The 26,742-nt window shown below is 42.8% G+C and overlaps 1 pseudogene; it reads left to right on the forward strand.

The window, feature by feature from the left end:
• The first annotated feature begins 5,369 nt into the window (after positions 1-5,369).
• LOC149470822 (uncharacterized) overlaps positions 5,370-26,742 on the forward strand; it is a 139,902-nt pseudogene continuing 118,529 nt past the window's right edge.

Genomic DNA, 26,742 nt, shown 5'->3' on the forward strand with positions numbered 1-26,742 from the left:
AATGTTCTATAAAACTTAGTTTTGTTAAAATTTTGCTTGTGTTCAATGAGATATTGATTCAAATCTTACTTTTCAAAAGGGGTGTACTCATTTATGTTGAGCACTGTATATATATATCAGTTGTGTTCAAAATAATAGTAGTCAGACATCACTAACCTGATCAATCACTGTTTTTGGTAGAAATTATATTTCTACATGGCAAATAATTTACTAGCAGGTGTAGTAGAGTAATAGCAATACAACAGACCCAACAGTCATGACATGCATGCTGCTGATTCTGTGTAATTGAATCACTAATTGAAAGGGGCATGTTCAAAACAATAGCAGTGTGGAGTTCTATCAGTGAGGTCATTCATTCTTTGAAAAACAGGTGGCAATTATTGCCCCTATTTAAGGAAGGAAGGCAGCACATGTTGTACATGCTGGTTACAGTGCATTTCTCTCTGAAATTCTGAGGAAAATGGGTCATTCCAGACATTGTTCAGAAGAACAGCGTACCTTGATTAAAAAGTTGATTGGAGAGGGGAAAACATATAAAGAAGTGCAGAAAATGATAGGCTGCTCAGCTAAAATGATCACAAATGCTTTAAAATGGCAACCAAAACCTTAAAGACGTGGAAGAAAGCAAAAAACTACCATTCGAATGGATAGAAGCATAGCCAAAATGGCAAGGACTCAGCCAACAATCAGCTCCAGGAAGATAAAAGACGGACTAAAGTTACCTGTGAGTACTGTTACAATTAGAAGACACCTATGTGAAGCCAAGCTATCTGCAAGAAGCCCCCGCAAAGTCCCACTGTTGAAAAAAAGACATGTGCTGAAGAGGTTACAATTTGCCAAAGAGCACATTGACTGGCCTAAAGAGAAATGGCGCAACATTTTGTGGACTGATGAAAGTAAGATTGTTCTTTTTGGGTCTAGTGGCCAGAGACAGTTTGTCAGACGACCCCCAAACACTGAATTCAAGCCTCAGTACACTGTGAAAACAGTGAACCATGGTTGCACAAGCATCATGATATGGGGATGTTTCTCATACTACGGTGTTGGGCCTATTTATTGCATACCAGGGATCATGGATCAGTTTGAATACATCAGAATACTTGAAGAGGTCATGCTGCCTTATGCTGAAGAGGAAATGCCCTTGAAATGGGTGTTCCAACAAGACAACGACCCCAAACACACCAGTAAACGTGCAACATCTTGGTTCCAGACCAACAAGATTGACGTTATGGAGTGGCCAGATAAATCCCCGGATCTTTATCCAATAGAAAACTTGTGGGGTGACATCAAAAATGCAGTTTCTGAGACAAAACCAAGAAATAGAGAAAAACTGTGGAATGTAGTACAATCATCCTGGGCTGGAATACCTGTTCACAGGTGCCAGAAGTTGGTTGACTCCATGCAACACAGATGTACAGCAGTTCTCAGAAACAGTGCTTATACAACTAAATATTCATTAAGTGATTCAAAGGAAAGCAAAATCTTCATACATTTTTCAGTTTATATAGTGAATGTTTGAGTTTGTAAAGAATACAAACACTGCTATTTTTTTTGAACAGTCTAATATTCACTTTTCTTCAATTTTTTTAGAGGAACAACACAAATTTGATATATTTTTCTTCATGTTTTGATTTGGAATAGTTTGTGTAGTGTTCCCAATGCATTTGTGTGTATGGAAATAAAAGCTACTAGAAGGATTTTGAGCTTTATTCACTTTTTTCAACACACTGCTATTATTTTGAACACAACTGTATATATATATATATATTATTATTATACGGTATTTATATAGCGCCAGAAAGGTTTGCTCAGCACTGTACATTATAGTGGGGGACAGAACATGAGACAATACAGTAACAAAACAACCACACGAGGGGTTCGAGGGGCCTGCTCTTTTGAGCTTACAATCTAGGAGGGAGGGGAAAGTGGTACAGGAGGAAGTGACTGTGGGGGATGGAGTGGTAGGAGGAGTGGAGGAGATCGGCTGTTAGGTGAGGGTGGGGTAGGCTTCACTGATATATATATATATATATATATATATATATATATATATAAAACAAATGGGGAAAACTTGATGTAACCCTTTGTTTTTTACTGCTTTCTGCTTCCCTGAAAATGAATTGCTACAGAGCACCTTGAGATCCCCAATATCTGTGTACTTGTGGTAAGTGAATTCTGGGTTTTAGTAAAGGCAGAGCTAGACAACATATCCAGCACATACTACAATACAGCACAGAACCCTAGCAACCTACTAAAACCCAGAAGATACATATTGCAGGTGCCCAAGGGCTTTTTTGGGAGGGACTCCTGGTCACCATGAAGCATCCAATATACGACTAATTTAGATTAATCCTCACTCTGCAGTACCTAGTCTGCTTATTTTTTCCATTACCTGTGGTGAAAGATTTGCTTTAATACAGGTGCATCTTTTAAGTCTGTAGGCACATTTCAATTCTAAAAACTGTTTTTTATGTATAGATTGTAATAAGCATAACTGTAGTAGCAGGCACCTTAAGGAGCATCTGTCAGGATAGATTTAATGGAGCTACTGCTGCTGGCTTGTTTTTCAAGATGCAAGCTCTAGAGTTGATCCTAACTTCACTATTAATTGTCCATAAAAGATGGCTCAAGGCTCTCCCTGGGTCCAAATCCTAGTGGTATAATGAATCATGTGAAAAGGTCACTCAGCTCTATATCTCAGGATACCACAAAAACACACAAAAAAATAAACATTTTACATGTTAGAATCCAAAGGAAATACAGCAATATATACTGTATATATATGGGCTAGATACAAACAAGAAAAGATTTTATTAAAATTAAAAAATTACCCTTTTATGTAAATTTCTTTGAATATTTCTGTATTCTTCTTACTTCATTGGTGAATCATTTACCTGGAACAAGAATGTGCATATGAAGTGTCAAAACACTTCACTGGCTTTATGTTTGTTCCAGATTAGTGACTCTGTGTAATTAAGAAAGGAAAATGATGACATTTACAATAGAACTAAAGGCAACACTTTTTTTTTTAATTTCAAATAGAGTAAGGGAGGGAATAACCCATGTCAGTTTTTTTGTCATCTGTGTCCTATTGGGGTAGATTCCCTTCACTTCATGTCCCATAGCCAACACATGGAATGAGAGCAAATCCATTTGAAGTGAGGGAATCCTTGGTTGTCATCCAGGCCCTGACAAAGCTAAGCTACACTTGTGCTTGGCAAACTGGTCGATGAGACCCTTAGCGTGTTAGAGCATTTGTCCAAATGGCCAGCCAGGGTGGTGTCAAGCATTGGCAAGCCACTACATGTCATCCCACAGACTGTTTATTTTACGTTTATTGGCCACACGGCCACAGACATTCTGAAGCATGCATGACAGCCTCTGGAAAACTCATACCTTCAGCCATCAGCAACACATCACATGCCAACTCTCTGCGAGAGCTATGCAAGTGTCTTTCCATCTACCCAGGCCCGGACTGGCCATAGGGCACATCGGGAATGTGCCCGGTGGGCCCGGGCCATCAGGCTTAAGATGACCAGGCCGCACAGCGGGAGGTAAGGGATGTCTGCGGTCTGGGCGTGGTTAATACAGACCGCAGCCACGGCTCACCTCCCGCTGTGCAGCTATACCCAAAGCAGGGTCGACAGGAGGAGCGGCAGTGACGACTCCTGAAGAGAAGCAGGAAGCGCCACTGACCCACAGACACCTCCCCGGCCAGCCGCTGCACTGAAGGAAGAATGGTGGACTCTATTAGCCACATCCATTGCCTGCAGTAACCATCTCTTTCTTAACTCCGGCACTCTTGCTGAAGTTTTCTTTCTGCATTTTATTTATTTGGGTTACCGTGATGACACAAAACATAGTGAGTTGGCATAAAGAGGAATATAAACTGTAGAGCATGTTTTTTCAAATTTGTCATCCAGGTCACCAGAAGTAGTGTCCCATATTTATTTTCTCCTTTATTTCTGCTCTGGTGACAACCCAAAATGTACCCATAATGGTAAACATGACAAATAGAGAGGATGAATGTCCCTAATCTGCGCACACACGGCAATAAAACAACAATATTTTTTCTAAGATACTACAAAAACAAATACAATTAATGAGAATAAATACGTTTCAATACTGTACAAACCGTGAAAAAAAGAAAATGGACTGAATAGGTTATTTAAAGGTTGGTAAGGGGTAAAATAGGAGCATGTGCAGGTTTATTGGAACTGATGATATTTGAAAATCAAATGACAAACCTTTGAGCTGAACCTAAGGGCTTAAAGTGGTATTAAACACAAAGCCAAAAATGTAATATATTGCAGCTTACCAATCCTTAGATGCGGTAGCTGCATTTGTTTTCTTTTCCCCTCTTTTTTCACCAGTTGATCTGGCCAATAATACACATCCTGTATTAGAGTGACCCCACTCTGGATGAAGGAGCAACAGAGACATCCTTGGACAGCAGCATTGTCAGTCTGGGGAGAGGGGAATGTAAGATGTACTAGCAGATTTAGATACACTAACAAATTGAAGCCAAACTCCACTGTACTTACACAAGTAGTTACAGCAACATTTTTTTTTCTTTTGGAAAAAAAGGTTTTACACAAATAAATTGTAATTACCATTGTAAGCACCCCTTTCAGTGGTATATGGTTTGTCTCAACTCCCTAGCTGCTACATTTGCAGAAGAGCTAGTTCTGTAGAAAAAACAGCAGACTTTCTTGCTGGATCACCTGTTGAAAATAAAGGATATAAATCCTAAAAAAAGAAAACTAATGCAGCCATCACATCTAAAAACTGGTAAATGCAATGCAATCAATCTTGACTTTTTGAGTTTAATACCATTCTAAAAGAGTTCTATGGCCACAGCATGCACTTTCATTTTATTACGTCAGCATTGTACTAGCATTACAAAAAACGGTTGTTTTTTTAACAATCCCAATAAAAGCTTCCTTGAAAAATCTCCATGCATGTTGTGAGTTCTGCCTGTCTGCTAGCAATCTCTTTCCACAACTTCCTGGATTCCTGGATGATGAACTACTCCATGATGCCTATAGCTACAGAGGTGAATGATGGCTTGTTTTAAAATACTTTTCCTGCTTGTTTAAAATATGTAAATACTGTAGTATGCATTGGGCCAGGACACGGTGATCGGCAGGTGAGGTCACCAATGGCAGCGCGGGTAGGGACAGCCCTAAAAGTTGTAATAGTACACAAGGCATAAAATTGCATAAAAATATTTGTACGCGCCCCCTACCGGGAAATGCAAGATATATCAGTGATTATGAGTACCCCTGCCGCCCTGTAACAGTATTTCTGCTAAAGGAGAGAGATCTGTATTGTTTGCATATAGGTCTCTCTCCCGTCCGTTGTACACGATGATCTCCGGGTGCTGGTGGGGAATCACTGGCCAGGAACCCGGTGATCAGCAGGTGAGGCCACCAATGGCGGTGCAGGTAGGGCGAGCCCTAAAAGTTGTAATAGTACCCAAGGCATAAAATCACCTACCCGGAAATGAAAATCACACACATATATATATATATATATATATATATATATGATTTTGCGTACCCCTGCCACCCTGTAGCAGTATTTCTGCTACAGGGGAGAGATCTGTATGGTTTACATACAGGTCTCTCCTCCGTCTGTAGCAGTATTTCTGCTACAGGGGAGAGATCTGTATTGTTTACATACAGGTCTCTCCCCCGTCTGTAGCAGCATTTCTGTTGTAGGGGAGAGATCTGTATTGTTTACGTACAGGTCTCTCCCCCGTCTGTAGCAGTATTTCTGCTATAGGGCGGTAGGAAAGCAGTTAAATGTCATTACAATATGTTCTGGCATGAAGAGCAAAGCTGATGCAAACCATTTTTACTGTACACAAGTCAGATCTCTGTGAAAGGTGACACTTGATTGGTTACTGTGGGCTGCTACACTTAGCTCGTTGCTTTTTTTTTGACTTGTTGAATAAGCCTGCTTGTACGCTATAATTGGGCCTGTGAGCCCCGCAGTTTCCAGAACCCTGGCAACTGACGCTTGGAACTGTCATTTATAGTAGACACCCCTAGGAAAAACTGTAGCTGTTTCCTTCTGATAACTTTCAGCAAACATCCCTTTTATTTCTCCTCACAGGAAACTGAACTTGAGAGAAGTTTACGCTCGCCGGTGTTGAAGAAACAGCCTGGGAATTATTCCAGCATTTCAGCAAAGGATTCCAGCAGGAAAGGTGGCAAAACTTTATTTAACAAGATGTCAGAGAACGAGCAAGACAGCGGCACAGCAGGTTAGCTTTAAACTTTCACCCTCTTTATGTCTTCTGAAGAGTAAAGGCATGTATCGGCTAACATGGAGTGTTTGTATAAATTGAAATCTTAAAAGATTTTTTTTCTTCCAATTCCATTGGGGTGGGTGAGACACAACATGATGGGGATGATTCTTTCATGATATCTACAATATATACTGTAAAATGTATTCTAATATCTTCCATCTGAAAAAGACTGCTTGTCTGTACAGAACTACACTTCTATGCATGCCATGGCAAAGGCTATAAAGGCATGGTGGGAACTGCCGTATTGGTGCAACTCTAAAAAATGAAGTCAGCTACTTCTGTTTTTTTTTTGGTATATGTTTGCATTGCCTTTTCTCCTGGAATACTGGTACAAGCTGGCAGAAATGCAAAGGTCCCTGAGAAGCATGGATGCTGATCCAGTGCACAGAGGAGTCTGGAAAGGTGGGATGCAGCAGGCGGAATGCGACTTTTCGTACTCGTATTAATCAGGAATCTTTCATAGATGCCAGGCAGCTTCTACATTGCTGTACAATGGACACAAGATTTACCATGGTTCACACTGATGTGGGGTGTAATTTGCAGCGTTTTCAGTGCGAATTGCGCACTGCATCAGAATCGCACCCCATTCATGCAAACCACTGCGGGTGTGTATGTTACGTTAACAACATTAACAACACCCCAAAAGCGGTCCGCAAAACGCGGTGCAATGTGCAGAATCGGATCGTATAGGTGTGAATACCCATGCGATGCGATTCTAGTGCAGACCCAAAAAAGGGTCCTGCATGTTTTTGGTGCGGGTGTGGTGTGATTAGAGCCATACAAAATGTATGGCTCCAATCGCACTGCACACAAATCGCATGTGATTTGCACAGGAATGCGGTGCGGTTCCTGTGCGAATCACATGCAATGTACTGCACCGCATATATGTGAACCCAGGCTTAAAGGGAAACTGTCAGCAGAGACAAAATGGTAGCTGCTATGGCTGAGTTTTGCTTGAAGGATCAAGTTGAATATTGGATATACTTATCTTTGCTCTGTCAACTACTATCAGTTACTGATTTGGAACAAGCAGCTAGAGGCGCAGGTGTGTTATTATATTGGCCTGAAAGTCATGTTTAACCACTTGCCCTCCTGAGGATTTCCCCCCCTTCCTGACCAGACCATTTTTTGCACCAAGGTGCTGCGTTACTTTAATTGACAATTGCTTGGTCATGCAACACTGCACCCAAATGAAATTTACGTCCCTTTTTTTCCCCACAAATTGAGCTTTCCTTCAGTGGTATTTGATCGCTGTGTGTTTTAAATTTTTTTTGCTATAAGAAAAAAAAAGGCCAACAATTTTTAGAAAAAAATAATATTTTTTACTTTTTGCTATTAAACATGTCCAGGAAAAAAATGTAATAAATCAAATTTTGTCATAAATTTAGGCCAAAATATATTCTGCTACATGTCTTTGCTAAAAAGAAATCCCAATACGTGGAAATTAATTGGTTTATGTGAAAGTTATAGAGTTTACAAATGGATAGTGGAATTTTTTTTTCTACTAGTAATGACGGCGATCAACGAATTATAGAGGGACTGCGGCGGGCATTCTGACACTGGGGGGAACTGACTTGATGTCACTGACATCCCCAGTGACACCAATACAGTGCTCAGTGCTAAAAGAAAAGCACTGACACTGTACTAGTGGCACTGGGCAGGAAAGGGTTAAAAGCTGGGGTGGGTTAACTGTGTGCAGGGAGTGTTCTACTAGGGGGCCGTGTCAATGTGCTTCACTGTAAGCACACTGCTTTGGATAGCTGTGCTGTGCAGTGTGCCTGAGCTGACAGGGAGGAGAACTGTAAGTAAACAAAACAGTCCTTCTCCTCATCGGAGATGCTCAGTGGGCAACCGGTCTGTAACTGGTTTCCGTGGCACCGGGGCAGAAGTCAACTTGATCCGGCCAGAGGTGATTGAGCAAAGGAACCTCATCCCAGGAAAGTTCCTTACCCTCACAGGAGTTGGGGGGACCCGTTCACGCATACCCTGTGCAAAGGTATTCATATATTGGGGTGCGGGAAGGGGGATGAGGGAGGTGGAGGTCTCGGATGAAATTCCCACACCTGTTTTGTTTGGTGTTGATTTGGGTACTCTTGTGTCCTATTATGCCCCTGCCGAGAATACCCGGAAGGCCCCCCTGGAACTCTCTGGACATGCCAAGGTACTGTGTGTAGATGTTGGGGTAATGTCTGGGCAACCTGTGGATGGACAGAGAGAGGGGGCTGGGAATAGAGTGGGGCTACAGGATTCTCCATTAACTGGACGAGAAGAAGTCCCCTTGCATGGGGAGGTATTGAACTCATGTGTCATTGATATTATAAACGTAACTGTTGATAATGATGATGATAATGATGATGATGATGATGCTGGTATTGATAATGTTGATAATGCTAATGATGATGATGATGATGGTTATGATGATAAAAATGATGCATTTTCATTGTTGGGGGTCACCCACAGTGCTGTGAAGGGAGCAGAGGTACAATCTCTGGGGGCTGAGCAAAGAGATGGTCTGGATAGGCCTGTGCCTTGCCCAGGCACAGAGGATTCTACCTTGATAAGCGCTCAGCCGTTGTCCTTGCATGGTACTGGACAGCCAGCTGGTACTTGTAGTCCCACGGGTAAGGCAGCACTGAAAAGCGATCCACACGTGGACTTCAGCAGCCAGCTAGCTGTGAGCTTCCCTGCTCAGAAAGGTAAACAACAGCTGGTTAGTACTTGTAGTTCTACGGGCAAGGCAGCACCGAAAAGTGATCAACACATGGACTTCAGCAGCCAGCTAGCTGTGAGCTTCCCTGCTCATAAAGGTAAACAATGGCTTGACCGGGATGGTGGAATGAATGGTCTACCAGCAGGGGGCTTGGGACTGAAAGCATGTCATCTGATCTGGCCTGTCAAGGTGGGTGGAGAGGATCTGAAGCTAGGGAAGAAACCCCCTTCAACTATTTCTGGCTTAGATTCCCTCCCCCACCACCAGGCAGACAAACACATATCAGAGGTAGTGACAGCACACCTGGATTGGAAGTGCAAGGGGCCTCATTGGAGTTGATCGTCGGCTCTCAGAGAGGGGGCTGCGGCCTTCAGCTCCTCTCCTTTCCATTCAGATACAGAAGCTGCTGGCAAGGCCTATGATATATGGTGTTTGGGTTCAGGGAAACCCGGGGAGAGCTCACCGTGCTGTTCATGAGTTGGACGGCAGGGTGTATCCTTCCCTCATGCCGTCGGCCCACCTCCTCTCACAGGAGGTGCAGACTGAATGGGCCATAGAGACAGAGGGAATAGCGCAGTCAGGAGTCCAGGGGTCCCGCAGAGTCTGGGCATCCCCGGTAGTCTCGATCTCCAAACAGGATCAGGTGACCAGGCTTTGTGAGAACCTTGGAAAACTGAGTGCCAGCCCTGTGGTTGTGACCCACCCCATGCCTAGGAGCCATGAGGTAATGAAGCATCTGGCAGGTGACCGCTGTCTAACCATCATGGACCCGAGTAGAGGGTATGGGCCACCATCTCTAACCCAGGAGGCTCAGGACGAGTCAGCCTTCACCACCCCATGTGGCTTGCCTGAATTCACGGGGAAGCTAGTTGGGGTTGAGAACGCACCAACCACCTCCCCAGGGGTCAGGAATGACCTACAATGTGGAGTGGAACTGTATGCAATTGCCCACTTTAGGGGCCTTGCAGTGTTTGCCCCGGTCTGGGAAGAGCAACTTGGGCCCCTGTCACTAGTCAGGAAAAAACTGCCCGTGCCTAGTCTGACAGTCGAGAATGGTAACTGTCAGAGGGGCATGTCAGTGGTTCAGCCTTGGGAACCACCGGTAGGACGAGACCGCCAGATGTCTAGGAATGGGGAGACTGAGGCAGTTATGGCCTGGCCTACTCTCCAGGCCAAAAAGCAGATTTCGACAGTCTTGGGTGCAGCTAGCTACAGTAAGACGCCTGGGTGCAACTATCATGGCTCAGCTGAACCTGTGACTGACCTAGCAGACAGGAAACTGATGGAAATGGTGTCCTGGATGCTAGCAGGTAAAGAGGACTGTTCATCTGGGACGAAGGTACCTGTGGAGACATCTGGAAGGTGAGTTCCAGAATTCGCCTGTCCGGTTCCAGCACACACAGGCACCACTACCTTCGGGTCAGATGTAGTCCTAGGCCGGAGGAAGGAGATGGGAGAGGGAAATCTCATTCTCTACCTCGACAAGAAGCTACATCTCAATATGTTAACATATGACACCCCTGAACAAAAGTGTTGTGTGAGCAGGTGGGCACCATGGCAGTTGCCACGATGTCCGGGTAGTCACAGCCGACTGGTACTCACTCCCCGACAACTCACTTGGTTGGCACAACAGTGTTGCTGGGGAGAACAGCCCCCCTTTCAGAAGGAACCTGGTTCTCCTGCAGTGCAATGGCACCATATCACCCCGAGAGGAACCTCTGGGCACAGTGGCTCTGTGCCCTGGTCAGGTAAACCCGCGGCAGGAGTCGGTTGCGTCAGGAGGGAAATTGCAGTCCCCTCCCATGCAATCCCCTGAGGGGGGATGTGTAGCAATTGTGCACACAGAGATGGACGCAGTCCTCTATTTTGTTAAGAATCTTTCATTTTGTACAATCTCTCACTCCCAAAGCAGGCTTCCTCCAACAATCATCACCCCTCCCTCGCTGTTGAGTGACATGTGGTCTGGGTGATGACAGAGGTCACAGGCAATCCAGACACAGCAGGAGGGTGTCAGGACCATAAAACCCCCCAACCGAACTGGTGTCTAGGTACCTATTAGTTCGCAATCTGGGATATCTAAGACCATAAACCAAGTCCTTCTCTGAGTTTAAAGACATTCCAGAGGAGTCATAAACTAGACACCACATTCAACATCCATTTTCCCCTATGATTTCATATCTTGGAATATGAGAGATTTACATAAAAACCAGGCATATGTTCAGATTGGTCACTTTGATACAAGTTTCCTGATATTTTACACCCCCTAGCTAGCATATAGGAGAGAAGAAAATTATATCTCCTGAACCATTCAAGTAGATATGACATGTTTCATCTCTAACCATTCCACAGATGCACCTGAGTATTAATATACTAGTGGCCAGGCTGCTTAATGCCCCGAGAACATATGAATGAATCATAATATAAGCTAGGAGGGATTTTTGTTCTAGCTTGGGTCTCCGCCCCAACACCCCTCCCCAAACGAGGCAATTGGTTCTCTGCTGTAAGGAGACACCCTGCTGAGATCCTAGAAAAAGGCTGTTATGCTTGGAGTTGGTGTGTGTGAGAGTTGAAGATCTCCCTGCTTTAACATCGAAACTAACAGTGGGAGATCAAAGCATCCTTTTGGCTCTGAAACTTGGAAGCTGCTTAACCCAGGACATGTGGCAAGTACTTTAACCCTCTAACTTCTCTCTGTTATCTCTTTGCTGTGCTATTGTTCTCTGTATATTTATATATATATATTGGCTACATCTTTTCCTGTAAATATTTTTATTGCACCCTTTTGACCTTTTAGTAATAAATCTTACTTTCTGAAAGCGTTGAACTGTTTCTAACGCTCTTTAATGCAAACTACGAATTCCTGCTGCTGAAGAGCGCTACTGTGTGGTTTAACCCTCTGTATAACCTGTCTGCGGGGACAGTGGTATACAGACAATTATCCAATCATCATAGTGTATTGCTGATATTGCCGAGTTTCCTCTTTCTCTGTACAAAAAGGAGGTGGTGGCAGTGTGAAGGTTTAGTTGCATAATTAACCTGACCCAGTAACAATCGCTCCCAGGCCAATCAGTGATCACATGAATTGGGACTCACACTGCGATCTGTGTTCTGGACACAGCGGACACCGATCGCAGTGCTGCGCGCTCCCAGGGAGCTTGCACAGTGAATGGATATGGGGGGCGTTTAGAAACATCCACCCGCATCCGCAGTGCTCCCGTCTGGCCGTTTATCGGCAATGGGCCAGACGGGAAGCAGTTAAAGTGGATTTTTTTTTCGTTGCTGGGCAGATTAAAAATGCAAAATGTGGCAAAAACGTCCTTGCATGCATTTCAGCAGATTCTCCAATGAAATCTATTGTAGCAAAAATGCGGCTTTTTGCTTTTAAAAAAAAGTCCCCGACCCTTTCCAAAAAATGCAGCAGCTCAATAACGCATAGATGTGTACATGTTCCATAGGAAACCATGTTAAATGGGCTGTAGTGCGTTTCTGCAAAAATCACTAAAAAACACACTTATGTGAACGGAGCTTTAGGAAACATGACTTAAAATATGACATAATGCACAAAAATGCATGTGTTAATGTGCGTGTGTTGCTGCACACACCAGTGTGAATGGGCCCTAAAAGTTTATTCAAATCTGCTGCTTCGAACACCTTCAGTACCACTTGTTTCCAATTTTTCAAGGCTTTGACTTTTGATACATGCCCTGATTTGGGAATGGCCATTTGCAATCATGCAAGGTACATATACACAACCAATACTTAAAGTGATTCTAAACATAATTTATTTTTCTTTAAAAAAACAAACATATACTTACCTGCTATGTGCAGTGGTGTTACACAGAGCAGCCCCAATCCTCCTCTTCTAGGGTCTCCCACAGGCGCTCTTGACACCCCTTCTCTCCTCGTGCCCCCATAGCAAGCCATTGACACACTGAGTGCGGCTCTGTACCACCCCCACTCTCTCTTCGCTGGCAGTGATTGACAGCAGCAGAAGCTAATGGCTCCCCCTGCTGTCTCAGAGCCAGTGAGGAAGGGGTGAGCGCAGAGAGCCTCTGTTCTTGTGCACAGAGCTGAATCGAGGTCAGGCTCAGACAAGTATAAGAGGGAGCTGAGCGTTGAAGGTTTTTTTTACCTTAATGCAGAGAATGCATTAAGGTAAAACATCTTCAGCCTTTACAACCACTTTAAAGAATATGGTACCCCAACATTTCATATTCCTGATGTGTGTATGTTGTACCATGTACTTGTGTTAGAAAGTATCCTTTTCTCTTTGTATTGCTTTTTTTGTGTGAAATGAAATACCTGGTGATCCTACCAGTACCCCTGCTTTCCTATTTCAAACTGGCCATGCTAGGCGTGAAAGCACATCAATCTCAGCATGGTCAGTTTTCTGTACTAGAAGCATAGCCTAGCATGGTCAGTTTGAAATAGGAAAGCAGAGGGACCGGCAGGATTACCAGGTATTTCACACAAAGAATGCAATACAAAGAGAGCAGGATACTTTCTAATACAAGTACATGGTACAACATACACATATCAGATATATGGAATGTTGGGGTAACATTTTCTTTAAAGTGTTTGTAACGGCTGAAGGTTTTTTACAGTAATGCATTCTCTGCACTAAAGTGGTAGTGAAATTTTTTTTATACTTTTAATTATAGGTAAGCTTATAATAAAGCTTACCTGTAGGTAAAAGTAATATGGTGCCCGTTTAGGAGATATTCGCTCCTTTTGAGGAATATGCGCTCTGCGGCGCGTGCGCTCTGAATAAACTGCGCTATTCCTTCAGGGCACTGTGCCGTGGTGCATGCACTGGAGTGACGTCACCGCGGTTTGGCCAGTCAGACGGCCGGAGCTCGCAAACCAGAAGGAAGAACGGGTGAAGATGGAAGCCTCTGCAGCAGTGACTGTGCACCGCCGGAGAGCTTAGTTTTAAGGAGATGCATACTAGTACATTATGACATTACCTTGCAGGGGATTTTTTTTTTAGGCTGAGGTGTACTACCACTTTAAAGGAAAAAAAGAACCTTCAATGCTCAGCTCTCCCCCAGCTCCCCCTTATATTTACTGTCCTCCAATGATCAGACCTGTTCTGATGCTCCCCTCTGCACAGCCATTTACTGGGAAGATCAGTGTCCTGCTGTTTCTTTACCCCAACTCACTAAGCCCCTTATGCAGCTAAGAACACAGATTGCGTGATCACTTTAAAAAAAAAAAGGTATTTATAGTATTATATATCCACAAATGTTTTGGCTTGCATTTTCTATTTTAAACTGAATGGTTTGTTTTACAAGGCGAGGGTTCACATTTACTTTGATTTGAGACAATCTAACATACCAGTCAACTTTCGTTCAGATGACAATCATTTATTTTGGCAGTTTTTGAATCTTTTGTCCCTAATTTACAGTCTATGGATATCTTAAACAGAAACTATAATAGTTTTGGGTCAATGTTATTTTTTTATGGTTATAAGTTTATACACAAATCTTTAATGTGATTTTGCTCATTACCTGTATTATATATATATATATATATACAGTATCTCACAGAAGTGAGTACACTCCTCACATTTTTGTAAATATTTTATTATATCTTTTCATGTGACAACACTGAAGAAATGACACTTTGCTACAATGTGAGGTAGTGAGTGTACAGCTTGTATAACAGTGTAAATTTGCTGTCCCCTCAAAATAACTCAACATTCAGCCATTAATGTCTACACCGCTGGCATCAAAAGCGAGTACACCCCTAAGTGAAAATGTCCAAATTGGGCCCAAAGTGTCAATATTTTGTGAGGCCGCCATTATTTTCCAGCACTGCCTTAACTCTCTTGGGCATGGAGTTCACAGGTTGCCACTGGAGTCCTCTTCCACTCCTCCATAATGACATCACGGAGCTGATGGATGTTAGAGACCTTGCGCTCCTCCGCCTTCTGTTTGAGGATACCTCACAGATGCTCAATAGGGTTTAGGTCTGGAGACATACTTGGCCAGTCCATCACCTTTACCCTCAGCTTCTTTAGCAAGGCAGTGGTCGTCTTGGAGGTGTGTTTGGGGTTGCTATGTGCGAATACTGCCCTGTGGCCCAGCCTCCGAAGAGAGGGGATCATGCTCTGCTTCAGTATGTCACAGTATATGTTGGCATTCGTGGTTCCCTCAATGAACTGTAGCTCCCCAGTGCCAGCAGCACTCATGCAGCCCCAGTCCATGACACTCCCACCACCATCCACCATGGTTGACTGTAGGCAAGACACTATATATATATATATATATATATATATATATATGCATCATATGCAGGGTGCTTCAATAAATCACTTTGTTTTGCAGAACATACTGGACTTTCTAATATGTAAGCCCAGCACTAGCTTTGCACCTGCAGACTGCCCCTGAAAAATCATAGAATCGGGGTGGGGGGGGTCCCCACAGACTAATTGACTAATTTAGCTGTTTGTGTGTTCTCAGTAGGGCTAATTAGCTGGATAAAAAGTTATAACAGCTTATTCTGGATTTTTACATTACTGTATAGCAAAAAAAAAAATATACAGAAAGGCCACAGTCAGCAGACTCTAGAGCACTACCCACAGGCAATGAGTGATAAATATGAAATATTAATATGCAGTATTTTGCATCTACTTGATCATAAATATTTTTAAACATAAAACATAACTAAAATGTATACAGAAACAATATAGATTTCCTATAAGCTATTTCTTCAGCTGGTTTCTGAATGTTGGCCCTTCCAGGTGTGGATACAATGCAGATGTTTTTTGCAAAGTGGCCCTGACACATTGTACTAAACAAAAGACTGAAATCTTCATGCAGAGGAAAACCTTGTTAACGAGAGAAGATCAATTTGCAGAGTGTATACTGTGCAGATGACGTAGTATCTGGAATAGGTCAACAACAGGTGAAGGAGCTGATGGCGTACTCTGCTTCCTAACTTAGAATTTCAAAGCTGGTTTTATGACAGTTGTAAATGCAAGAAAACATCTCAGCACATTATATAGCTTGTAGACATGAGCCAATCTTTGCATATGTTCTCTGCTCTCAGTCTATGAACATTCTGTTTCATACTCCCCCTCATAAAGCAGGGTGAACACCTGCCTGCTTTTTCTAAGATTGGTTTGGTCCATTACATGCACACAATGAAGTGCCATCACATAAACAAGGGCACTGTGCCAACTCATTTCCACTTTCAAAAAAATGTCCTTGGAAATGTTTGATCCTGGGAGTGCCCCTTTTTTACATCTGCACAATTATATACCTATTTTTCCTTTCTTTTTTTGAAAACAGAAACTGTCATAAGAGAAATTATGGTTCTGATATTTTTGATCTCCTCCTGAAACTGCTAGTTCTCTAGCAGTCATGGCCTTTATTCTATATTAATAGATAAATATATTATGGTCTGGGAGATCTCTACAGTGTGGAAAAATTCTACTTTTGGGGTGCAGTATCACAGTTACACAGTAAATCACACCAAATGCACCCCTGAATTGCAGGGAGCCCCAGGACTGTGTTCTACTTAAGGCAAGAGTTCAGTACCCATGGCCGGATCTAGGGGGGTGCTGGAGTAGGCTGTGCCCCCCAGATTTCTGTTGTGCCCCCCTTGGCCGGCTAAGTTTCTTCCCCATTCCCACAGGCGAGTGCGTAGCCTGCTGCAATGAACTGTGATTAGTAATTTTCAGGCAGCGGTAGACAGAAGAGAGGCTGTGCTGTGTCCTCTCCACCCTGTCAGTGGAGCGCTCCCCCACACAGCAAATCATGCAGGATCTCTAGTTCGGGCTGCACACAGTGCACTGGGCTAACTGTGCACTAGCATCCAATAAGAGTAGAATGAGATATTCAGTTTTAAAAATGGATGACAGCACTCCAGCTTAAAGCTTTGACTTTTTCATTAAATATATTCAATAACGTAGAGCACAACAGGGATGGGACTTCTTAGATCTCCATTTCAACCACTTCTACTCCTACTTCCTTCTGCAACAAATTTCAAGGAGTTAAAACTATGAGCTCCTAAGTGTAAAATGCGTAAGAGATATCTTTGTTGTACTCTGCTTTATGGAATATATTTAATAAAAAAGTCTCATCTTACAATGGAGTGTCATCATCCATGTTTATACAGAATGCATTCTCAGTAGCGAGCTGGACATGCACCTAGCCACCTGTACAGGCAAACGGGGACCAACCTGGAGCTGCGACCTGCATCCTTTCTGTTTATAAACAGGAAAAATGTCACACTCATGTCTATGAGAGATTAGTGCTCAGGCATACTCAATTTTTACTACTCAAGATGTAGCCACACAGGAGGATATTGCTGCCGGTGGAGATAAGTGGACACATACAGGGAGATGGTTCAGTTTAGTGTATTTAGGGGCCTAGGTAGAGGGCACACAACATGCCCTGTGATATGCATTGAAACATCTGTTGGTGATGGGAATTTCATTTTTTTTATCTTAGAACTTCCTTTCCTCAAAACCATCAGTCTCAAATTCCTTACTTAAGGTGAAAGTCCAGTCAAAAAACTTACACCTGCTCATATCCCTTTTCTTAGCCCTATACTAACTACCCTGAAGAGGAAAGATGTCTATACTTACCTATTCTGCGGGCACTTCGGTTCATTCTCATGATCTCTCCAGCAGCCGGCTTTAGTGAAGAGGAGAAATCGTTGACAATGGCTGCAATGCCTACGCGGTGACATCATCCACAAACTTACTATGGGACATCTATTGTCGGCGGTTCCTCCTCTACACCAAAACTACCGCTAGTAGCTGATCATTTGACCAGACCAGACCTGAAAAAAGATAACTATACACATCTTTCCTTTACAAGGTAGTTAGAATAGGGATAGGAGCAAGTTTAGGTTTTTGACTGGACTTCTACTTTAAATAAAGATTATCCTTTTTTTTTTTTACATATTCATTGACTTAAAAGCACAGTTCCGGCACATAGAAAACATCTGAGACTGATATCCCTGATTCATGCTGCTTTGCTGTTAAAGAATATGGAAACCCAGTATTTCATGTTCCTAATATGTGCCTGCTGTTACAAGGACTTGTATGAAAAAGTATCCTGTTCTCTTTGTATTGCTTCCTTTGTGTGAAATACCTGGTATTTTTGCCAGTCCTTCTGCTTTCCTATTAAAAACTGACCATACTAAGCAGAAAAACACACAGTGGTCAGTTTTCTAACTGTGCTTGGAACTCAGCCTGCTCTCCGCCAATGATCAGACTTCTGCTGGCACACCCGTCTATGCGTAGCCATTCACTGGGAAGTTCAATGTATGCTGTTTCTCCTCCCCTAGCTCTTATGCAGCTGAGAACAGAGGGTATGTGATCACTTGCAAAAAAGAGGAATAAATGTATTTATAATTTTTTTTATATCTAAACACAACTGTTTTACCTTTCTTTTCTGTTTTAAATGGAATGGGTTGTTTTACAAGATGAGGATTTACATATATTTTAATTTGATGAGAATCTATAAACTCTATTCAGTGGTCTTTCCTATTTTTTATAACAGTTTCATGTTCAAGAAGATTATTTTCTATTTGACACACTTTTCTGGGACCCCATTAGAGGAACCTTCATCTCCCTAGTATGACTGTGACAGTGCTAACTTGACTTTTCAGCTGAGCTTGAAGAATTACTAAAGTAGAATTGTAATATATTCCTATGACAGTCATTAGAAGGCTCCCTCTAGTGGATATTCGATAGAAGTACCGCATACAAAAATCTGACTTTGGCAAGTGACACAATCCTGTCTGAAAAGTCCAACAAAGGAGCTGTGACATACTGTATCTCCCTAACTGAATTTCAAAGAGTAGACCCAGTTGGAAGTGAACCTAAGCCAAAACACAGGAATTCCTTTTTGAATAGGGTTTCAATGTATTAGTCAGCAAATGGCTAACTACACTGATGAAATCAATATATCAGAACTGTTTTACCTGCCAATAGATTTGTATTTCTGTCCCATCAATCCTGAGATTTGCAAAGCTCCCTCATTAAGTACAGTCTTGTCTGGCAGAGGGGGGGGGGCTCTGGTTAAATCTGCAACAGTTTAGGAACATTTTCAGGTCTTCTCCTTCCCCTATTAGTCTGTGAATGGACTGTGAAAAGAGAAGCAGCACAAGAATGAGCTCATCTCTCAGCCACTCTACTCTCTCCTCTTGTCAGCATACTCCTTGCACTGTAGCAGATCTCATTGGCTCCTTGTGCTGCTTCTCACTCCCACAATCTGAGTTATGCTGTACAGGAACTGCAAGAAGCTGATACTACTGTACATTAAATTCAGGTACCTACATTGCTTTCATTACAAAAATACATTGCAGGACAAATAAGGGTCCTTGCTCTTGGTAATGATGTATTTTGATATATGGAAGTTTTATTTATTTTTCCTTATCACGTACACTGAAAATGAAAGCATAATCACATAAAACAGCTTACGGTATCAGTTATGTTTACTATACATATAGTATATCCACTGTATATAATATAACATTTTTAAAAAGCATATAACTGTACAGCTTTTGTTTCTGTAGTACAAAGCTACAGTAGCAATTACTGAAAGTGGGTGAGAGATGATTTTTTTTGCACTACATGACACTTGGCACTGCTGCTTAAAATGATTTCCAAATCACTGTGTACTTTGTACGCACTGCCGCCAGTCTTCAAAATGTTCCCATGTCATGGTTTAGTCATGTGATTTATTCCTGTGCGCTCAAGGTCAAGATAAAGACCTCACCAGCAATCCTGGATAAATAAATGAACCAGCGTTTGTCTTTTATTGGAATCCACAATAAATCCAAATAAAAATAGTGAACATTAGGCATGACCAACCCCCCAAAAAATAACTCTGAAGCTGTAGGGATTTGTAAGGTGAAACAGACTAATTTCTGACACACAGGATAATTAAACTGAGCCATGCTTAAAGTGTATTTCCACTTTTGTGGCCAAACTGGTATAACACCTACTCTATAATTGTTACATGTCCCCATTCACATATCATAACTTAAGTCGCCCTTAGATGGATAGCCACCAGCAGTAATCAATGTGTTCTGCCAGCCGAGAAGGCCCCCTACTGGCACAGCAGAATAGCGCTGCAGGAAGGATTCTCCCATTCAACACTGATTTTGTTGATGGGGGATTCAAGAAATTTTCTTCCCTGCAATAAAACTAAGGGATCTATGAATGGAGGGGGCAAACCTCCTTATTATCCACCCATCCTCCATTCATCGTTTTTCATTCATAGAAGCTGCAGTTTGGCAGGGAGCTGGGTGAAAAAGGCAAGCATAGTTTGGCACTCTTAATGAGTTCCTGTCAGAGCTCACTCTGTTCTAGTAACTCCCACCACCGTAATCTTCCATGGGGTGAAGGGGGTTGGGCTCATCAGAAGAGGAAGTTTTCTGCTAAGCTAGGCTGGTTCAGCACGAGGGACACATCTCACTGAGGGTAAGAAATGTCCCTTGTGTTCAGGGGTGGGCTGACCATTTGGGCATTGCCCGAGGGACCGGAGTCAGTAGGGGGCCCGGTGAGAGGCTCACTGGGCACAATTCACTAAGCAGTATCTTACTGCATCCGAGTATGTGGTAGTATACCGCATAGCATTTAAAAAAAAAAACCTTTGAATTCACAAAAAAAACTACTAAAATACCACAGGAGTTATTTTATCAAGTCATGCGGTATTTTAATAGTGAAAAGCATGCGCTGATGTTTCAGCTGTCAGCAAGGTTCCCCACTGACAGCTAAATGTAAAAGAAAGAATTGCTGGCAATTAAAAAAACAACGTGGGGTCCCCCCTCCATCCATACCTAGCCCTTAGGGTTTGGTATGGACTTTTAGGGGAACCTCCACACCAAAATTAAAACAAAATGGCATGGGGGTCCCCCCCAAAATCCATACCGGACCCTTATCCGAGCATACAGCCCAGCAGGTCAGGAAAGGGGGGGACAAGCGAGCGCCACCCCCTCCTGAACCATACCAGCCCACATGCCCTCAACATGGGGGGCTGCTTTGGGGCAGGGTCCTTGTGACATAATGGTTGATGACACCACAAGGGGCAGGGTCACACACGTGATGTCACTGGGTGGCCCCGCCCCTTACATATTTAAGAACTAACAAGCCAGGGGATCAGTCAGAGGGCCGGGAGCCAGCGTCGGGAGCGGAGCCTTTTTTTTTCTTTCTTTTTTCGGGTGGCGGCGGTGGCAGGCGTCGTGATTAATGGTGGATCTACTTCGGGGGACATTCTTTTTTTTTTTTCTTCTTTTAATAAAGGACTTGTCAAAGACTGTCTCCTGTCTTTTTTCACACTACACTTTTTTTTTGTGAATGGGTAGCGGTACCATGTACCCCATACTCATTCATATGGCAGGGGGGCCGGGATCTGCGGGCCCCATTGCTAAAGGGGGCTTCCAGATTCCGATAAGCCCCCTGTCCGCAGACTCCCACGACCACAGGCACCCCCCATGTTGAGGGCATGTGGCCTGGTATGGTTCAGGAAGAGGGGGGGGGCTCTCACTCGTTCCCCCCCCTTTCCTGACCTGCCAGGCTGCATGCTCGGATTAGGGTCTGGTATGGATCTTGGGGGGACCCCACGCCATTTTTTCTTAATTTTGGCATGGGGGTTCCCCTCAAAACCTATACCAGACCTGAAGGGCTTGGTATGAATGGAGCGGGGACCCCACGACATTGTTTTATTATTTTTAAAATTATTTCTATTGCCCTTTCTATGCAGCTGAGCTGCAATGCGTAGGTGGGATGTTGTGTAGGTGTGGCTTTGGCTTTAGTGTAGGTGGAGACACAGGGGGCCCCATTATCTCTTATTGCCCAGGGGCCCCATGAGTTGTCAGTCCGCCCTTGCTTGTGTTTATTATTTATTTATGTAAACTTAGGCTTTAAGGCCCTATGGGATAATTTCTAAAACTGGAGCACTCGGAATCTGGTGCAGCTGTGCATTTTAGCCAATCCGCTTCCAACTTCAGATTGTTTATTTAAGCTTACAATAAAACCTGGAAGCTGTTACTACAGACAACTGCACTGCATTTTGCACTCTCCAGTTTTTGTAAATAATCCCCCATTGCATATTATAAACAATCACCATGTTTCTTTCTTTTAGAAAACACTGGGGTTGATTTACCAAAGGCTAGACCAGGGGTGGGCAAACTTTTTGACATGAGGGCCGCAATGGGTTCATATATTGGACCCGGGGGCCGGACCAAGAGTAGATGAATGATGTGTATGTGTCATCCATAGTAAGTATAGTAATATTCCCCCATAGTAAGCATAGTAATTAATCCCCCATATAGTAATTCATCCCCCATAGTAATTCATCCCCCATAGTAATTCATCCCCCATATAGTAATTCATCCCCCATATAGTAATTCATCCCCCATAGTAATTCATCCCCCATATAGTAATTCATCCCCCATAGTAATTCATCCCCCATATAGTAATTCATCCCCCATATAGTAATTCATCCCCCATAGTAATTCATCCCCCATATAGTAATTCATCCCCCCTATAGTAATTCATCCCCCCTATAGTAATTCATCCCCCATAGTAATTCATCCCCATAGTAATTCATCCCCCATATAGTAATTCATCCCCCATAGTAATTCATCCCTCATATAGTAATTCATCCCCCCTATAGTATTTCATCCCCCCTATAGTAATTCATTCCCCATATTATTTCATCCCCCATAGTACTATTCCCCCCCAAGTAGTAAGCCAAGTCCCCCCTGTCAATTCACTTACCTTTGCTCCGCGCATTCCTCTCGCCGTGTTCCCGTGCCGTTCCGGTCTTCAGGGCGGACTGTGAGAGGAGCCTAGCTCCCCTCACGTTCGTCACGCTGCCCCGCCTACACACATCCTGACAGCCAATGTATCACGCTCCACGGGCCGGATTAAAAGGTCCCGCGGGCCGTAGTTTGCCCATTGCTGGGCTAGACTGTGCACTTTGCAAGAGCAGTTGCTCCATAGCTTAGTAAATGAGCAGAAGCTCTACTGATTTCCATCATCCAATCATGTGCAAGCAAAACATTTTTTTTTAATATTCCTTGCACGTGATTGGGTATCCTTTGCAAAGTGAAGCTTTACTTCATTTACTAAGCTCTGGAGAAACTGCACCTGCATAGTGCAACTGCACTTTGCAAATGCACAGTCTATTTGCCTTTAGTAAATCAACACCTAAGTTTTCATGTTTTATTCATATTTCTTTGCATCTCAGTGCTAGTGATCTCCTGCAGCCTCTTGAAGCCACTTCCTGCTTGTACAAGCTCCAACAATGAATAAATGTCATTGCTCAGGGCAGACTTCCTGATAGGGACAACAGAATAACTGACATAGTCTCCACAGGCTGACAGAGCAAAAGAACAACTGGGAGATGGGGACAGTGTAATCATCCTATGACAGGACGTGCCTAAAGGTGTCTTCATGGCAAGATTTCCAGTCATTGTTTTAATGAAAGCTGCAGATTTAAAAAAACAACGAAAGCAACTTTTTAAAATTAAATTTGCATCCTAAAGATTGTATCAGATGTTTGTGAATGGACTGAAGAGGACTGAAAAGAGGTAAGCACAAGAATCTTTTTATACAGGTTAGGCAGGATATGTAGGAGGAGGTGGGCAGGGAACATTTTTACAGTGGAGATAAACTCTGCCAATCAGTATGAACTATTTTTAATCCTTCTGCTGCTGGCATTCGTAAATAGATCAGGAGTTACTGTATATTATATTTACCTGTTTTACATTTCTTCAGTTGCTTCCTAGTTTCTGGCCTAGGCCAAAATGATGTCATATATCCCACGAGTCTTCATGGGCATTTTTTTTCTTTCATCTGGAGGAGGGGTTTTCTCAGCTAAGCAGTTTTCTTCTGGCATGCCTGAGCTAAGGGTAGATGGATTACAGGACGTAAATGCTACATGATTCATCTGCCCTTAATCAAGAGGGCCATGGCTAGAAATGCTGGGGGGGGGAGGGTTTAATGTGATTTTGCAACAAAATAAAGCATGGAGAAAAGTACGACCAAAAGTATTGGGACACCCCTACAAATCATTGGATTCAGGTGCTCCAATCACCTCCATAGCCACAGGTGTATGAAATCAATCACTTAGGCATGCAGACTACTTCTTCAAACATTTGTAAAAGAATTGGTCGCTGTCAAGTGCTCAGTGAATTCAAATGTTTAACTGTGATAGGTTGCCACCTGTGTAATAAGCCCATCCGTGAAATTTCCTTGCTACTAAATATTCCACGGTCAACTGTTAGTGGTGTTATAACAAAGCAACTGTGAACAACAGCAACTCAGGCACAAAGTGGTGGGCTACGTAAAATGACAGAGTGGGGTCAGCACATGCTGAAACGCACAGTGCACAGAAGTCACCAACTGTCTGCAGAGTCAATAGCGTAAGACCTCCAAATTTCATGTGGCCTTCAGATTAGCACAACAACAGTACGTAGAGAGCTTCATGAAATGGGTTTCCATGGCCAAGCAGCTGAGGGGGGACTTTGGTGTGGGGTTGTTTTTCAGGGGTTGGGCTTGGCCCCTTAGTTCCAGTGAAGGGAACTCTTAAGGTGTCAGCACACTAAGACATTTTGGATGATTTCATGCTCCCAACTTTGTGGGAACAGTTGGGGGATGGCCCCTTCCTGTTCCAACATGACCGCACCAGTACACAAAGCAAGGTCCATAAAGACATGGATGAGCGAATTTGTGGTGGGGGAACTTGTCTGGCCTGCACAGTGTACACTGTCCTGACCTCAACCCAATAGAACACCTTTGAGAGGAATTAGAGCAGAGACCTACGAACCAAGCTTTCTCGTCCAACATCAGTGACTGACGTCACAAATGCTCTTCTGGAAGAATGGTCAAACATTCCCATAGACACACTCCTAAACCTTGTGGACAGCCTTTCCACAAGAGCTGAAGTTGTTATAGCTCCAAAGCGTGGGCCAACTCAATATTGATATCTAAGATGCCTTTAAAGTTCATGTGCGTGTAAGGGCAGGCATCCCAATACTTTTGGCAATATAGTGTAGACGTATGGGTGAGTTTGCTTTAAATATTAAAAATAAATGAAATAGTGTTTTCAGTTTGGGGTTAGGTTACATGTTAAGTCATGTGTTTATTTTCAGTTGTTTCTAGTCCTAAAGCCTCTCTGCATTCTAAAACTGTTTGGATTTGGTCATCTATGTTCAGAGGAAAATGGTTGCAAAACTGTAGGAAAAACACTCAGGTGGCCCAGTCTGCAGGTGCATGGGTACACTTTTCTGTTCTGTTGTAACAAATTTATGTGCAGGAAATTAGCTGTGAGAATAAAAATATCACTTGCACTCAGTAACACCATTCATTTTGTTCTAAAAATGCTCAGGTTCATTTATAGCGGTCAAGAACCTTAATATCCTTAATTTATTAATGCGCTTTATTCTTTCACATGTAGCTAAGCACAGTGTTCACAGAATACTCTCTGAAGAAACTTAAAATATATGTGAACCTCACTTTGCAAAACAATCCATTCAGTTTAAAACAGATGTAAAAGTGAAAATGTGTATATACAGTGTATATATATATATATATATATATATATATATATATACATACACTATATTGCTAAAGGTATTGCGGCACCTGCCTCTACAAGCATATGAACTTTAATGGCATCCCAGTTGACTCAATATTGAGTTGTCCCACCCTTTGCAGCTATAACAGCTTCAGCTTTCCAGGGAAGGCTGTCCACAAGGTTTAGGAGTGTCTATGGGAATGTTTGGCCATTCTTCCAGAAGTGTATTTGTGAGGTCAGGCACTGATGTTGGATGAGAAGGCCTGGCTCTGCACTATTTCATCCCAAAAGTGTTTTATCGGGTTGAGGTCAGGACTCTATGCAGGCCAGTCAAGTTCCTCCACCCCATCCATGTCCCACCAATGCTAATCCATGTCTTTATGGACCTTGCTTTGTGCACTGGTGTGCAGTCATGTTGGAACAAGAAGGAGCCATCCCCAAACTGTTCACACAAAGTTGGGAGCATGAAATTGTCCAAAATATCTTGGTATGTTGACGCCCTAAGAGTTCCCTTCACTGGAACTAAGGAGCCAAGCCCAACCCTTGAAAAACAACCCCACACCATAATCCCCCCTCCACCAAACTTTACACTTGGCACAATGCAGCCAGGCAAGTACTGTTCTCCTGGCAACCACCAAACCCAGAAACGAACATTGGATTGCCAGACAAAGAAGCGTAAAGAAAACAAAACCTCAGCGCCCAGGACTCTCCTATTTAACACACAAATCCCCGTGAGATGCTGCTGTGCACAGGTACAAAGACCAAAAAACTTTTAACAATGAAAACCAGCGCAAACCCACATATTCAATTGTATTACTCAACTTGAAAAATCATTTTTTTGCTAATAAAGATATATATAATAAATTATATATAAATAAATTAATATAAAAATAAAAACATTAAATTAAATTCATAAGTCCAGTGACAAAAAAATTTAAAAATCAAGTGATAAAAAATCGAAAAAGTCCCAAAAAAATATATATATATTTAACAGTCCCGTGACAAAAATAAATCAATTTATAATTATCATTGGATTCTTCCGTGTTACTGATCCCTTCACCATCCACCAGTGCAGAAATCAACATTAACCGCACTCACCAGATATTAGTAAGTCACACACCTTTCAGGAATATTAAGGGCTCCTGGACCCCCTTTACTTTTGTGAG

This window comes from Staurois parvus, unplaced genomic scaffold, assembly GCF_062004578.1.
Source record: "Staurois parvus isolate SC_StPar_1 unplaced genomic scaffold, SC_StPar_1.0 ptg000031l, whole genome shotgun sequence".
Lineage (NCBI taxonomy): Eukaryota > Metazoa > Chordata > Amphibia > Anura > Ranidae > Staurois > Staurois parvus.